The sequence below is a fragment of the Danio rerio genome, chromosome 14, assembly GCF_049306965.1.
Source record: "Danio rerio strain Tuebingen ecotype United States chromosome 14, GRCz12tu, whole genome shotgun sequence".
In the NCBI taxonomy this organism is placed as follows: domain Eukaryota; kingdom Metazoa; phylum Chordata; class Actinopteri; order Cypriniformes; family Danionidae; genus Danio; species Danio rerio.
In genome coordinates, this window is record NC_133189.1 from 25,057,501 (window position 1) to 25,069,912 (window position 12,412).

A 12,412-nucleotide genomic window follows, 5' to 3' on the forward strand; every position below is an offset into this window, starting at 1 on the left:
CCCAGGCTCATCGCCAATACATACCCTATTGAACATTTTCTTGGGACAGTAAAATATGGAGTCAATCTAGGGCCATAAATACTTGCAAAATAAAAGAAAGTTTAAAAAAACTAAAGTATGTGCAATTTAAATAAAAAACTATGTATATTTGCTAAACATTTCTTAAAGCATTGCCTTTTCAAAACCAAACATTACAAAAGAACTTGGGCGTTTATGACAAGCCCAGATCTACTGGGCTGTAAGACCACCTCCTTGATTCCGCCCCCTTGTCAAATCAAGGCCACAAAGTGAAACACGCAGAAATGTAAAGTAAAAAAAGAAAACAGCATCGCAAATTCTTTGTCGACTAAAACGCAAATCACAATGAGCTTTGCAATTAACTAGACTTTTTTTATACCATCGCTATAAAAATGGTTTGCATCTATATATATATATTTTTTTTTTTATTGCAAGTTTTTTTTTTTTTACAGTTTTTTGTTTGCAAATTTCATTTTTATTTTTCAAAAATTAATTTTCCCTTTGCAGTTTTTTATTTTTGTTTGAAATTTTTATTTTTATTTCTCAAATTTATTTTCGCTTTGCGATTTTTAGAGATTTGCATTTATTTATTTATTTATTTTTTGCTAAACTTTCTTTTATTTTGCAAGTACATATGGCCCTAGATTGACTCCATAGTAAAATAGGTAACCGGAGGTATGTCTGCTTAAGTTTTTAACTTTACAAATTCAGAGGTCGCTGTGTACACTTTTTGATGATCTCAAATTTCTCTCAATCATCCACCAGAGGGCACAATAAATACTTCAGCCGACCAGGCCAGCTTGCTGTCGACTGAATGACTGACCTACTGACCCACCCACCCCCCTTTCCCTTTTTAAAAAACAATCTAGGAAAAGAAAAGCTGTTATGGGCATTATTTTTTTACATTTTTGATTTGCTCTACCTGGTTTCTAGAACTTTCTTTGCTGGATTCGAACCCTGTCGTCGCGGTCAACTCCACTCCACATCTCAAGTCCATCAGCATACATGTCAAGCTACTGAGCAAACTGGTAACACCGGAAAAGCCGTCCACACGGAGGTAAGCAGTCATCATCGGTAGTGCAAAAAGTAAAAGAAGCTAAATATATGGATAAAAATGATTGCCATTTACTAAAATACTCACTTGTAAAATTAGGCCTGTTATTTATTGATGATTTTTTAATTAAAAGTCAGTGGTGTCGCACCATAGTGCATTGCTACTTGACTATGTAAGTGGAAAAACTGAATGCTTCACTAGCAAGAAAACAGTTAAACAGACCATCTGCAGCGAGGATTGAAGAAGATTTTATTCTCTCTGTGTGAAGTATTTTCTAAGTGTAAAGCAGTTAATTTTCTCTTCTCAAAATGTATGCAGCAAACATGCCAGCGTGTGTTAAAAATACAGTGATGTGTCTGTGTAAGATGAGTATGCCTGCACAGGAGCAACACTAGGAGAAGGATGAGTGACTGATTGTGTAGAATAACTGAATATGTAAAGCACTGATTATACATGTTAAATACTTGTATGAAGCTATATGTGTTAGAAGTTAGAATGAGTAACATATTATCAAATTATTATCCTATCATGACAATGTACATGTATGTAAACACTTAGTTCCTTTGCATAAGTTGCATCTATACTTTGCTGACATAGACCTGTAACATCTCTGTTGACATGAGCAAGTGGGCTGAGAGCCAAGAATAGCAGGATCCCTTAGACTAAAAACCTATTCAAAAATGGTCAAGAGTTAAAAAGAGACACCTAAGGGTGTGTCAATTAACCTGTATAAAGATTTTGGAAACACACAGAAACTTTAGAAGGAGCAGGAGAGACTTTGGAAAGAAGGAACCAGAGATAGGTAGTGTCCAGGAGAGACTTCAGAATGCTATGTGCTCTGCTCTGCTCTTTCTTGGCTTTATTATGGAGAATAAAGTCTATTTTCTGATATTCAAAACCTCTGGTCTGATCATTTCTAATTGATGAGAAGTCGAATTTACGACAGGATTAAGTCTCGGATTGGTCTATTTCAGTTTCTCAAAACAGCAACGGTCCAACAATTCTCCTTAACACACATCCTTTATAGACCAGCACACCCATGAGTCCACAAAGTGGCGCAAATGGATTTGCTATTTAAACACTGTGTTGTAAAAGATGAAAATTGGGGTTGCGCTGGTCTAAAAACAGCAACAAATCGAGCAAAACATGTCTTGCGCCTAATTTTCCTGGGTGTCTATGGTCTTTATTGTATAAATAATTAAAATTAACTTTTTTTAAAGTTACAAACTTTATAATTTAGTGTGCCCAAATGGTTAAAAAATTGTTCAAAAATCCTATTCAGTTCTAGACCTTAAAAAGATATTGAAACGATTGTGGATGGCACATTGCAATATCAATGCTAAAACAATATATTGTGCAGCCCTAAATGTTGGAATTATTAACCAGGATCAACATTTAACTCAAATAGAGTGAACAATTTTACTCTATTTGAGTTAAACGTTGATCCTGGTTAATAATTCCAACATTTAGGGCTGCACAATATATTGTTTCAGCATTGATATTGCAATGTGCCATCCACAATCGTCACATTGCGAAGATACACAATGTTAAGTTTGAAATATAGTTGACCAAGAGCCACAAAATTTTATGGAATTTGATTGATATATGTAAAAATAAAACATTTTCAACTTCATTTATTATTAATTATTGTTTCACTTACCCCACTGGCAGATAATTTAGCTTGTAAAATGAATAAAAATTTGATTAAATTGTAAATTATTTAAATTCCTTCTTTATTGTTTTAAATTGTAAAAAGTTTTTGAAGTCTTAAATCTTAATTTTTACTGATTTCTGATGGTAAAAATTAAACAATATTTTTTTCTTGGTGTAATAATAATAATAATTATTATTATTATTATTATTATTATTTTAATATTTGGGCTAGAAACGAGACAAAGCAAAGTAAGAAAAACATTTTTGTTTTATTTTTTTGCATTGTGATTATTCATTTTTTGTACCAGAATACTGTTATTTTCCCTAGAAAAACACCAATTAGAAAAATTCAAACCTTGTGAAATGTATTCATGCTGCAATATTTAATCCCAGAAAAATAAAATATCGCAATATAAAAAACTTTTCTATTATTGTGCAGCCCTATTGGAAACGCAGATCAACCTACCAAGTCGCTATTGCAGATTCTGAGACTGCCTTATTAATGATGAAACAAAATATTTTTCCAGTCCTAAACCAGAAATCAGAGTTCAGAATTTCATCAAATTTGGCAAAGAAAAGTGACTCATAATACAGAAATAACATCAGATGGTTCTGGATCCAAATCTGATGCTCCTTTCACTTTCCATGACAGGAAAAATCATATAATGGATATTGTTACTTCATGAATGTGACTGGCGTTTAAATTCAGTGCGTCTGATTGATCTCTTATTAAGACACGTCCAACAACTAATATGCAAAATCACAACTGGCAAAGACTCTGAATATCATATTACATTCTGAAATAATTTCTTCTGGCCCGGCAAGAACAGCTATGAATCAGTGTCGATGTTTGTCAGGGGACAGTGCATGCCATTGTGGGGTATTTATTCGCTGGTAAGTGTCCCGCAGTGAATAGCATGTCCCGCCTCGGCTTTGTATCACTGTTCCAAATGCTCATCTGACGACAATGGAAGTGTTGGCTGTATTAAGCTGTCACTCACCGCATCCCTTGTTGAGACGCACAAGCAAGACTGACACAATTACATCCCGTCCTTCACCACTGAGAGCAACACAGTCAATATTTGGCTGGTGGAGAGCGCTTTTTTGATTTGCGATTACTATAATTCACATGCAGCAGGATCAAAGCAACTCAATGGGATGCTATCCACACAAAGACAGAGCATTTAACAACTCTCAGTTTGATGGCTCACGCAGTGAAATTTGTGAGCGGTGACGATATGTCTGCGTTCTGAAGCACATAATGGACTAAATGTGAGACTGATTAATGAATGACTGGTATCAGTTCAATCAAAACTCTTTGTACCAGTTTTTTCAATCAGCCTGGTGAACTCGCACCAGATTAGTTCGGAAAATAAAGCCCATTTTGTTTCTTCTGGGTGCTCCGGTTTCCCCCACAGTCCCACAGACATGTGCTATATAAACTAAATTGGCAGTAGTGTATGTGTGTGAATGAGTGTGTATGCGTGTTTCCCAGTACTGGGTTGCAGCTGGAAGGGCATCTGCTGTGTAAAACATATGTTGGATAAGTTGGCGTTTCCACCATTCCATCAAAAGCTGTTAAAATGGAAACAATAACATTTTAAGTTTGTTAATATATCATTTACTAGAAAAAACAAACAAACATTTAAAGAACTGTTCACTGAAAAGTTATTTGGAGATGCAAAAATAAAAACTTGTACGATAGTTCACCTCAAGAAAATGGATGTTAATTTACTCACCCTCAGGCAGTGTCAACTCATATGTAAGTTTGCATCCACACATACGTCATTGTGTAACAGCAAGTTTACACTCCAGACTGTTGTGAATAGGCTCCAGGCTGTTTGTCGAGGCTGTGGATTAAAGATAAAAATCATGTACATTATGTTCAGTTTTTTGTTGCACAGTAATCATCTAAATTCATAAGATTCAGTAATGAATTATCATCAGGAGCCACATGTATTCACTTTGTATTAGCTATACTGTATATGTTGTTGTTGTTGTTGTTGTTGTTGTTGTTGTTGTTGTTTTTTACACTAAAAGTTGTTGGCTTGAATTATACAAATCACTAGGACTTTTTTTTCTGTTGCAGTTTTGGGTATAAAAAAAAAGTATTACTCTTAATATTCTTATTAGTCACCCGCTCGCGTCCTTCTGAACACATATCATATATCATATAATTCTCTTGTACTTGCACTGCCTCCTGTTCTTTATTGTGTACAATATAGAATTCTTTTATTAACTTACAAAGCTCTTCACAACCTGGCACCCGATTACCTCTCTGATCTTCTTCACTGGTCCTCTCCTCGGCATTCAAAGAGATCTTCTGCAGCTGAACTGTTATCAGTTCCAAATTTTAATATGCAGTCATTTGGTATTATTATGATAATAATAATAATAATAATAATAATAATAATAATAATAATAATAATAATAATAATAATAATAATAATAATTTATTCTTTAAATTAATAATTCAATTTATTCTTTAAATTAATAATTCAATAATTTATTTATTATTAATTCTCAAGTCTAATTTGTGGGTTTCTATAAAATACTACAAGTTCACAACTAACATCAAACGATGTGTTCCCTAAACACCAAAAGAAAAAAAAACATTAATTAATATTGCCATTGCCTCATAATGGGTCATGGGACCTTGATCTCTACTCCATTCATTCATTTTCTTGTCGGTTTAGTCCCTTTATTAATCCGGGGTCGCCACAGCGGAATGAACCACCAACTTATCCAGCAAGTTTTTACGCAGCGGATGCCCTTCCAGCTGCAACCCATCTCTGGGAAACATCCACACACTCATTCACACACACACTCATACACTATGGACAATTTAGCCCACCCAATTCACCTGTAGCTTATGTCTTTGGACTGTGGGGGAAACCGGAGCACCCGGAGGAAACCCACGTGAAGGCAGGGAGAACATACAAACTCCACACAGAAACGCCAACTGAGCTGAGGTTCGAACCAGCGACCTTCTTGCTGTGAGGCGACAGCACTACCTACTGCGCCACTGCCTCGCCTTGATCTCTACTCCCAAGTTTTGAAAAATCTTTATTACTTTTAATATTAATAATTAATAATATTACTTTTAATTACATTTTTTTACTAGTTTCAAGCAATATCCCATGTCAATTCAATTCAAATTAAAAAAAAAAAACTATTTATCCCCTTGGGGTAATTCAAGTCATATGGAGCAGCACCAAAAGAAAATATTATTTACATACAAACACGATATACAGTACAAACAAATAAATTACAATACCAACCATAAATAAAAACAAGTACAGTATATGTTGATTAAAAATATCCAAAATGGGTACTGAAAATTGTTACAATTTGAATGTTACTTTTGTCATTTAGAAGCAAAATAGCTTTAGGAATAAAAGTGGCTCTCCTTCTCTGAGTTCTACGCCCAGTACAACGAAACCGTCGTCCAGAGGGAGCAACTCAAATTATGAATGGAGAATGTGTGAAAGGTCCTTAATAATCTTGCTTGCTAACCTAAAACACATTGATCACATTTGAATGGAAGAGATCTAAATGGCAATCCAATAATCCTAGAACACATTGTAACAACATTTTGTAGGCAGTTTCTATTCTGTATATAATAGAATGGAACCAACAAGAAATGGAAATTGTAACAACGCTCTCTATAAAAAAAATAATTAAAGCACAAAGGAATGTCTTGACAGAATCCAAAGGAACTAAGGGCCCTATCATACACCCGGCGCAATGTGGCGCAAGGCGCGGCGCAATAGTCTTTTGCTACTTTAAGCTTGGCTCAAGGGTCATTTTGAGGTGTTGCGCCACACTGTTTGAATAGCAAATGCATTTGCGCTCAAATGTGCACCCATAGGCGTTCTGGTCTAAAAAAGCCATCGTGTTTTGGCGCGTTGCTATTTTGAGAAACTGTAAATCATCATTGAATGGTTTTTATACCATAATTAATATGAATAACATAAAATTTTACTTTGTTTAACTTTTCAACATCAAAAAACTTTGGACTGGAGATTTAAGTCCCACAATGAAATTCAAATGTGTAAATAAATCTTAAACAGCTATAAACTACATGTGAAAAATTCACATATAATATAATATAATATAATATAATATAATATAATATAATATAATATAATATAATATAATATAATATAATATAATATAACAGTTCACAGATTGCTCAATGTAGTAAGTTTAAGATATAAACTCATCATAAATGCACTGCAATATCTGAAAACACTAAATTGAGCAAAAGTTAATGATAAAATTAATGATTTAATTTTACATTAGCTTTTTAAATGTATGTGTTAACATTTTCATTGGTATGGTCTACAAATGTTAGTAGCAGTAACAGACACAATATTATTCATAATGCAAAGCATATGCAGCTTTTTTAAATCATAAAAAGATGTTGTTCTTCTAAGGCAGCTTTACTAAGATAAATATAGTATGCCTTTAATTTGGTCCCCTTCCAAGTAATTTACCATTACATTTGATTACATTGATGCACTTTGCAGACCTTCTTTATGGTGCATTCACAGTATGAAGTGTGTTAACAGTATGTATGCTCCCTGGGAATCAAACCCACAACTTTGGCATTGTTAGCATGTGTTCAACTACTTATGAAACAGATTAATCACGACAAACATGAGAGGTTAACTGGAACACCATGACATTAACAAAGCCACAAAACTGACAAGGAAATGTACAGTTGATGTCAATTATATTTATCTGATCTGCTCATTGCATGGGTTTTATGTGTCTAAATGAGCTCATTTGCTATTAATTAATTGTCTGGGGAAGAAATTAAATGCTTATTTACTGACCAGGTTAAAAAATAACTACAGTGCAGTCTGGATTCACAGTTCAGGAAAATATGTACAGTACATCAAAGAATGTGCAAAAAAATCCCTCAAACAAATTACATTTATTATTATAATTAGTATTTCTATATTATTTATATTATCAAATACATTATAACTATTATTATTATTATTATTATTATTAAATAATGCATGTATGAATGTCATCTTAATGAATATGTTGCAAAATTAGTTTTAGGGATTCTTTAGGATTCAGGATTCCTTTAATGTGAAAACCTTAACCTCATTTTGGCACATTTTCTTTGTAAATGTTTTGCACATGAGGTATAGGTATAGACGAATTTTAAATGAAATATCAGTTTTACTTCACTCGTTTTTCTTTTCACATTTGAAGAGTTTAGATACAAAATCCTCTAAGTGCCATCAGAAATTTCAAATAAAAATGAACATTTTTCTTAGCCTCTTTTGTTTGTTGATTTATTTTTCTTTAAAAACCATTAACATGACTTATTCTTTGCCATAAAAGTGACATTTCTGATCCCTCACAAAGGAGCCTGATAAAAATGTTCATTAAAGAAGAACATTTTAGACGCCATTTAGAGGTTTTTGCATCTAAACTCTTCATTTGTTAATAATAAGAAAATATAGCTACTGTCATTTACAAAGTTAATTGAGCAACTCTTTTAATAATAATAAAATGCATTTGTATTAACTTAAGATAAAATACAACACAGCACTGGAAGTGTTTGACTATCAATTTATATCTGTTGAGCAAGAAAGACACCATATCTGGCTCAGCTTTGACTCTTTCAGAATTATTAGGAACTCAGTCGCATTTCCTTTGTGCTTGTGTATACTCTTTAAACCTGTCAACATGCCTTTTTTTGTATTTTACACGGTTTATGCATTTCACTGACGAGCACCTAAACAAAAAAGAACACTCTTTTTCAGTGTAAGAGAACTTCTCATGGTGCTCTCATTTTGACAGCATGTTGCATGTCAACCCTGCTTCAAATAAAGATGCTCACATATGCGCAGTAGCAAGATTATTTATCTTGTCAGGTGTCTGCACATTCTCTCTTATCCTATATTTAACATAGTGGGCCATATGAATTCTGTTTTTCACACATTTAAGCTTTTAGTAATTTAATCAATATACAGTAGCCTACTTTGTCGAATTTGATAAAGTCAAGCTATGTAGATAGATTAAATGCTGTGGTGTCTGGGTAATATAAAAATACACAACATTTAGATGTTGCTTTGCAACATTATACAGTAGTGAACAGATTGCATGTTTATTAAAAATTGAATGCTAATAAAATGCCATGACCACGGTAGCATAAGATTTTAATATTTATACCAGCATTTATTAATCATAGCTCAACATTTACTATTAAATCCAAGCTTGAGCTTGTTAACATTGGTTAATGCACTGTGAGTTAACAGTAAGAGCTGTATTTTCAACCATTTAAACCATTAACAAAGATGAATAAATACTGTGTCTGTAATAAACATTGTTTATAAGCCTATTGTCCATTATTTATTTATGTTAGTACATACTGTAGCTACTAATGGACCCTCATAGTAAAGTGTTACCATAATCTGGGCTATTATATATAACGCAATTTCATTCATTCATTCATTCATTCATTTTCTTTTCAATTTTGTCCTTTTATTAATCTGGGGTTGCCACAGCAGAATGAACCGCCAATTTATCCAGTATATGTTTTACGCAACGGATGCCCTTTCAGCCGCAACCCAACATTGGGAAACACACTTGCATTCACACACGTACACTAAAGCCAATTTAGTTTATTCAATTCACCAATAACGCATGTCTTTGGACTGTGAGGGAAACCGGAGCACCAGGAGGAAACCCACGCAAAGAAGGTGAGAGCGTATCACATAATTTAGATTAGTATAATCGAACTAATTTTGACCTATTCTTGTTTTCTTTTTTTTAATTAATTAATTTGATTTATTTTTGTATTTATTTATTTATTATTTTAAAAAATCAAGGTACAGAATGTATATTTTGGGTTCTTTTTGGTTTGTTTGTTTTTGTTTTTTGCTCAATTTGGTAACAAAACATGCAAAGAATTACAATGACTAGTTCAGCAAGTTATTTTTTTTACATTGACAATACTAGTCTTGGTTGTCAGGTTTAGGTGATTTGTTTTTAGCACTAACATTGTGGTCGCTGATTTTCAAATTAATAAAATAAATTTATGATCAACAGTTAAATATATAAGTTTCTGAGTATCACTTTTTAGTGCAACTTTAGAAGTTTCACTTTGATACTGCTGGGAAATGTGATATAATTTATTAATTTTTTTAAAGAAAAAAATTCACCACAGGCACAAATTTTTGTCAAAAATTAAAGGCATGTAAAACATGGTCAATGTAGTGTAAAAACCAATCCATTTAAAATCCAAACATTACGTTGAGTATCTCATTACAGCCCATCCTCAGTGCAACTATTTTGACTAGCTGGGCATCTATTAAATATGATATTCATTAATCAGCTCTTTAACCCAGCTTAGAAGGAACAAATATTAAATGTGCAGCAGAAACTTCAGTGAGAGCCGATGTCGGGCGACTGTTGTTCGGGGCGCTCATAGACAGGGGCTGTAATGGAAACAAATGAAGAGGTATAAGCATGGAGACAAATCCATATTTCTCTCCGTCTCGCTCCCTCTGGAACAGTGGCTCCCTTGATGTGTCTAATCAATCTTAGGCAAGCTGCCGACATCATCAGTGCCAATCCAGCCTGTGACAAAATTGCTGTGCCATTCATGATTAGCTGCATGTAAACTAGCACTCATGTAGGTCAGCGGCTCTTTCTATGCATTATGTGTATTCGTTCAACATTTTTAGTATTTTGTTCCTTTTAAGGCAGGACACTGTTGGAAAAAAACACTGTTTTCATGCACCTGTCAATGTTACGATTTTGGCTTTTCTCAGTCTGGTGGAAGAAAATACACTTAAGTGTTTCTTTTATCACACTTTGCCAATGTGTGCCTGCATGTTTCAATTGCAATACACATTTTTAAAAGCACAAAATGTTTGTTTTTCTTTCCTGCGCTGAGTGACAAATCACTTCAGGAGTATTTGCATACACTAAAATACACATTTGTATACATATCAGTATTCTGAAGGAACATGTTCAAACAAGAAATTGCAGAAATGTATATTTGCTTGGCCATTTTGCAGTATTTTTTTAACTATGGAGTGATAAAAGGAGATTGTAGATTTTTTTTTTTTTGTAAAAACCTTTTCTGTTTGTGTGCAGAAAATGTATACATATTAGAGCACATTTAATCAAATAATGACTTATTTGCATATTTAAAGGTGCAGTATTTAAGTTGGTTGAACCCAGTGGTTCACCTAGTATTGCATTCCTGGATCAAAACAAACGCAAGCGCAGGTTGCCAGTTGAGGACCGGGCTGATTTAAATCATGTTCTGTATAAAAGCAATGGTATGCGTTGAATATTTTCCTTCTATTACAAAGTATTGTTAACAACTTGGATAAAAACATATAGAGAAACATTTTTCGCATGTCAAGATGTAACGTTACATGTTATGTGTGCGTGCTGGCACTCACCAGCTGCTTCACGGGCACACGCGAAGCATCAACCTACTGGAAGCAGAGCTTGAAGGTAAACAATCAATGGCTTGTCATAAGCATCGTTTTGATAATTATTTACACAGTTGGCATTAAGAAGGAACATAGAAACGTTATCTGACTAACGTCTAGCAGCTAAATGTATCTGGAAAAATATTCAAAGGCTTTTTATCTCTATAAACCGCTCAGACGTGAATGAGTCTGAGTGTTCTGATTGGCTAAAGTAGACGTCTTATGTCAGTGTGTTCTAGACGTACACGCGCTCTTTCCGGCATCTTCCTTCTGCATTCACACAGCGCAGCAATATGACAAATTACCGGTTATGTTACAACTTCTCTTTCCGGAAAATAGCCAGAACAAATTTACCCGTATTTCAAAAAGGGCCTGTTCACACATGCAGACCTTTCCAGAAAGTTGCTGGTAATTTTCTGGAAAGGTCTGTATGTGTGACAGGGGCTAATGATTCATGTAAACATTGGGATGTGAAAATAAGGGATATTACTAAATTACTAAATCTGGTCATCTGGAGATGTTTTGTTGTAAATAAACAATTGAAACTGTCAATAATATGTTTTTGTTTATTATTATTATTATTATTATTATTATTCTTTACAAATGATATAATAGCACACATACATTAGAAAAAGCTGAAATAAATGAAAGTTTAGCCTATTAAATATAATAGCTTTTATAAATAAATTGAAACAAGTTATCAAATCTCGTTAACTTTTCTTCCTTGTATAATTTAAACATTCTTATTAAAGAGTAGTGAATGAATCTCTCATTTAGCATTTTCATTACACGCGTCTGTTTAGCACTTGGGAGCGTGTCTGATTACTATATGAACTGACTGTGTTAAGGATTGCATAGGAGGGACGAAGGCGCCTGTAATGGAAAGGAAGGGATTCTCGTCTTTTTTTATATTTATTTCAAATTGTTTTCATGCCTAAATAAAATGAAAGCACAGAACAGATTGCCCCCTGGTGGTTCGATGGTATGGGTTGCATATAGGGAGGTTTGGCTCTTTGATGTTTCTTGCCGCCCTACATGGAAAGATTAAGAATACAGGCAAAATACCTATAGGGGATGATAGCAGAATACGATTGTAAAGTACGGGAGAATCCCAGAAAACAATGAGAAGGGTGTTCCTGCACAACTTGAGTGGCTGCACTGAACTGCATTGTTAGTACCACATCTGTACGACCCTTTTTTTGTGACAACG

At 33.8% G+C, this 12,412-nt stretch overlaps 1 long non-coding RNA gene across 2 annotated transcripts in view; it reads left to right on the forward strand.

Annotated features, from left to right (window-relative positions):
• LOC141377512 (uncharacterized) overlaps positions 1-12,412 on the forward strand; it is a 53,566-nt gene that overhangs the window by 5,425 nt on the left and 35,729 nt on the right. For both annotated transcript variants that reach the window (XR_012389731.1, XR_012389730.1), the window contains exon 2: positions 952-1,075. This is a non-coding gene — a long non-coding RNA (uncharacterized lncRNA). The remainder of the gene's footprint in view (positions 1-951; positions 1,076-12,412) is intronic.